The sequence below is a fragment of the Coregonus clupeaformis genome, chromosome 8, assembly GCF_020615455.1.
Source record: "Coregonus clupeaformis isolate EN_2021a chromosome 8, ASM2061545v1, whole genome shotgun sequence".
In the NCBI taxonomy this organism is placed as follows: domain Eukaryota; kingdom Metazoa; phylum Chordata; class Actinopteri; order Salmoniformes; family Salmonidae; genus Coregonus; species Coregonus clupeaformis.
In genome coordinates this window covers 7,190,165-7,195,597 of record NC_059199.1, presented here as the reverse complement: position 1 = coordinate 7,195,597, position 5,433 = coordinate 7,190,165, and positions in this window count along the sequence as shown.

Below are 5,433 nucleotides of genomic sequence, written 5' to 3'. Positions count from 1 at the left end.
GAAATACAATGCATAGAATATACACACCTTGGCTCAAATTATAGAGTCCCCAGAGCCAGGGTGTGACAACGTGTACCTATGATGAAAATTACAGGCCTCTCTCATCTTTTTAAGTGGGAGAACTTGCACAATTGGTGGCTGACTAAATACTTTTTTCCCCACTGTACGTTAGTAGCAATGGAAAATACCAAATTATCTTTTTTTTGCCGTTTTTCTATATACAGAGGATCCAATACACAGGAATGTGTCATTGTCAACAGATTTCTGGAGGATTGTGTACTGCTATATTTGTAATAAAATAAACTAGAATATTTCTTGTAGAGGTTGATTTGATGCAGATGTGAGAGTAAATGCCAGTGAACACAGACCTCCAGAAACTGATCGACACTCCTATCCTAGACAGTGTCACCCCTCTTCAGTTACAAAGCATTGCAGTATATTGGAAATACATTTGAAAATACTTATAAGTATACATTTGTCTGGTATCAGTATAGACGGAATGGCGTTTAACTTGCATTCGGAAGTAACGATTTTCTGCTAGCATTAGAAGGCATACATATTCTCTCACACACACAAAACGTAGTCACTGCTTTCCTTCAGAATGGATCAAACAGGCAGAGGAATGCTTTCATATATATTGCTACATTTATTGTAAATGGTCAAATGCAAAAAACAATTGTTACAACATGGACCCGGAGACTATCAAAAGTGATTTTGGCATTGTTTCGACCAGGGCCTTTTACAGGCAGAACAAGGCTCAGTCTTGGGCAACTAACAAATCCTTTCCACTATGACACCATTGTCAAAGAAAGCAGAAATGATTTGCACAAGAGTGTATGGGAGGAGGTATAGAAAATAGTTGGGGGCAAAAGTAGGACAGCGGTACACAGATGAGATAAAAGTAACACCATGAAACTTTTAGACGTGTAACAGTCTAGATGGTATTGAATCAGGAATGAATGAAGGAGCGGCATAGGGAAAAGGGATGTAGGTAGAGTGGGCTCATAGAAGTAAGATGGGTGCTTCAATAGAGTCTGAAGTTGAGGGGTGGTTGGACATATAAGATGGGGTGCTGGTGTGCTTCTGCCCCCCCTTTTAGGTCATTGTAACACAAATATTCCCCCACCCATGTCCAGGGGTCTCAGTGTTTTGTCCCTTGACGCCATTCAGTCCCAGTTGCAGCGCTCAAATCGTTGTCATTGTATGTCTGTGAATCACAATGTGAAAGGCAATGAGTGACAACATTTCCACATATTGAGCCATATGAAATACAGTTGAAGCATAGGGCAAGAGTTTGCTGCTAACATGTATACTGTGAGTCTGAATGATGAGAGCATCTTATCCCAGCTGTAGGTCCATTGTGTGTGTGTGTGTGGTCTTTTAAGCCTCAACAGCAACCAGCTCTGGAGGTATTGGGGACTTGGGATGCTTGCTGTCAAAGTGCTGCTTGAATGTCTTTGGGTCCGGTATCTGTGTCTGTAAGGGTCAGGTAAGGAATGAAGGATATCAACAATTGTTGGCTGAGACTGAATTTTCAGGTGACAAAAAATAAGCAAAGCAAGAAGATGCATCAAACTACTACACCTCACACAGGCCAGTACAATGGGCTAGACATGAAAAGAAACCTAAAAAGGTAGGGACGTCAAACATTCAGGCTGCTGCACAGACTGTGGAGGCTCTAGTCTACAGCGACCAGTTAAATTGTGTTTGAGAGCATTATTTTACTCTCCAAATGGTTAAATGAGTGAGAAATAGATGTCATTGTTGCAATAGTTTGTGAGTGGGCAACATACTGTATACTATCATCTTAAGTTGACTTGTTGAATTATTTTGGCATAGTAAATTATTGTATATTCCGCTAATTTCCTGAATGTGGACTGTGGACAGTTTGTGTTACTACAAGCCTGCATTTTCACCCCATAAAATGTAGTGGAATTACACATCCATTTTACCTCAGATTGGTGATGTTAGTATAAAAGTTTATAGTTATCACAATGACTGTAAAAACTATTGGTCGCTAAAGAAATGACAGACCATGTAAAATACTGTTAGTCACTAAATCCAGCTAGAAAGACCACGTAAAACAGCTGGCTAGTATGCCCTCACCCGTCTGAGCGGTTGGCTGTGAATGCCCTCACCCGCTATATACTTATAACTGATTGGTTTGGTTCTGCGCACTATAGTGCTGTTCGGTTAGAACATGGTGTTGAGGCCCATACTAAACACTTGGTCACCACCACACGCACACATGCAGACACAGCTGTTTGTATTTGAGGATGTTTATATGATTGTGGTAATCCGAATAACTTGGAATCTTATTGTTGTGGTTCTATAAGACAAAGATATGCACACATGTAAACAGTATTAGTTAAGGGTTATAACTATGCAATATAGATATACTTTATGTACAGTAACAGTCAAAAGTTTGGACACACCTACTCATCGTTCTGGAAGATTATATAGCTAGTAGGGTTGACCCCATTTATTCGACTGGTCGATTGTTTGGTCGATAGGCTGTTGGACGACCAATATTTCTTTAGCGGAGCAGTAGCAAAAAATTAATGTACAAATATCATGGTGTACAAAACACCTGTCTGATTCGCGCCAGTCTGAGTGGACTAATCCATTGTGGAGGCCGTGGGGATGGCACAGTCCATCACTCTAAGACGTGTTACTGAAATTGCATATGGTTATATTACATAAGAACAATGGTGCAAGAATAAAAATAATATCATTTTATAACAAATGCACTTTCTCCCGCGTTGGATAGTGGTCACTGTCTGCAGTTCTGAAACACATCAGTGCTCTGTTTAATTGGTGCCTTTTCCTAGACCATGTTGCTATGTGCATAATAGCACATTTAATCTGCGTATTGTTGTTGAGAACAATGTGGCAGAGGCAGCAGCAGAATGAAGAGATGAGAAAACAGCCCTTGCCTTATTGTCTAAGAAAAGTGAGGAGAGGAAACCCCGACTTAATTAGGTCAATAATCAATAGCTTAACTGTTAAATGTGCCTGGCTTTATAAATGATCCATATACAGTTGAAGTCGGAAGTTAACATACACATTAGCAAATACATTTAAACTCAGTTTTTCACCATTACTAACATTTAATCCTAGTATAAATTCCCTGTCTTAGGTCAGTTAGGATCACCACTTTATTTTAAGAATGTGAAATGTCAGAATAATAGTAGAGAGAATGATTTATTTCTGCTTTTATTTATTTCATCACATTCCCAATGGGTCAGAAGTTTGCATACACTCAATTAGTATTTGGTAGCATTGCCTTTAAATCGTTTAACTTGGGTCAAACATTTCGGGTAGCCTTCCACAAGCTTCCCACAATAAGTTGGGTGAATTTTGGCCCATTCCTCCTGACAGAGCTGGTGTAACTGAGTCAGGTTTGTAGGCCTCCTTGCTCACACACGCTTTTTCAGTTCTGCCAACAAATGTTCTATAGGATTGAGGTCAGGGCTTTGTGATGGCCACTCCATTACCTTGACTTTGTTGTTCTTAAGCCATTTTGCCACAACTTTGGAAGTATGCTTGGGGTCATTGTCCATTTGGAAGGATCCATTTGCGACCAAGCTTTAACTTCCTGACTGATGTCTTGAGATGTTGCTTCAATATATCCACATAATTTTCCTTCCTCATGATGCCATCTATTTTGTGAAGTGCACCAGTCCCTCCTGCAGCAAAGTACCCCAACAGCATGATGCTGCCACCCCCATGCTTCACGGTTGGGATGGTGTTCTTAGGCTTGCAAGATGCTTTTCCTTCAAACATAACGATGGTCATTATGGCCAAACAGTTCTACTTTTGTTTCATCAGACCAGAGGACATTTCTCCAAAAAGTACAGTCTTTGTCCCCATGTGCAGTTGCCGAGCCTGGCATTTTATGGCGGTTTGAGCAGTCTCTTGCTACGCCTTTCTTATAGGACTGTTTACTGTGATATATATACTTTGTACCTGTTTCCTCCGCTCTTCCAGGTCTTTGCTGTTGTTCTGGGATTGATTTGCACTTTCGACCTAAACGCCCTTCAGTACGGTTGATGCTCGTGTCCTTTTTGTACTATTGTTTGTACAGATGAACGTGGTACCTTCAGGTGTTTGGAAATTGCTTTAAGAATGAACCAGACTTGTGGAGGTCTAAAGAACATTTTCTGAGATCTTGGCTGATTTATTTTGATTTTCACATGATGTCAAGCAAAGAGGCACTGAGTTTGAAGGTAGGCTTTGAAATACATCCACAGGTACACCTCCAATTGACTCAAATTATGTCAATTAGCCTATCAGAAGCTTCTAAAGCCATGACATCGTTTTCTGGAATTTTCCAAGCTGTTTAAAGGCACAGTCAACTTAGTGTATGTAAACTTCTGACCCACTGGAATTGTGATACAGTGAATTATAAGTGAAATAATCTGTCTGTAAACAATTGTTGGAAAGATTACTTGTGTCATGCACAAAGTAGATGTCCTAACCAACTTGCCAAAACTATAGTTTGTTAACAAGAAATTTGTGGAGTGGTTGAAAAACGAGTTTTAATGACTCCAACCTAAGTGTATGTAAAGTTCTTTACACTTTTTTTTTCTCGTTAGAACAGCCTCTCTGGTATCTTTATAATTAATTTAGTGCTGGTTACATTGTTCCAAAGTGTCAGAATTAATAATAATGATAATAATAATAACCCTGCTTTTTCTTGATATCCTTCTTATTGTTATTATTACTAATATTATTATGATCATCATTATAATAAGTATTGCCATTATCATTAGTAGGCTTAATATAGCAGCCCGAGCTGTAGGCCTAAGAGCATATCCTGTTTAGTCTTAATACTGTAACTTATTTAGGCCTATATTTCAATGCTTATATAGGCTACTCTATCAATCAATCTTTCATTCGTTCATGTCATCACACAGCATATGAGTCATTCATGATTTGAAATGCAATCAAGCATGTTAGTTTTAAAATAAAATAAAGCGAGCTTAGAATAATTAGCTTAAACAATAAGCCGTTACATTTCGGAAATTGCATTCACAAATGAATGTGACTGTTTTTAGTCTTTGCTGTAATAAAGGCTTAGCAAAAAAACGTTACAACAAACTCTCTGGTACGCTTATAATGTAGTTATTGTTGTTTACGTTGTTCCAAAAGGTCAGAAAATTATATTGTAATCTATACAGCACCTGTTTGGCACACATAATATGCATGCAGCGCTTGCTCCTTACCTTATTTTTCTTGATCTAGAATATTTTCCACAACTAGTTAAATTTATTCCACACATTGACTTCCCCTTGACCTCATGAGCAACCAGTAAACATTCCCAGTTTCGAGTTTATTTGTCACGTCCTGCACCCCTGCAGTCTCTATGTGGACACAGAGGAGGGTGAGCCTCAAAGAGTTAATACTATGGTCAGGGTCAGGGAATGCTCT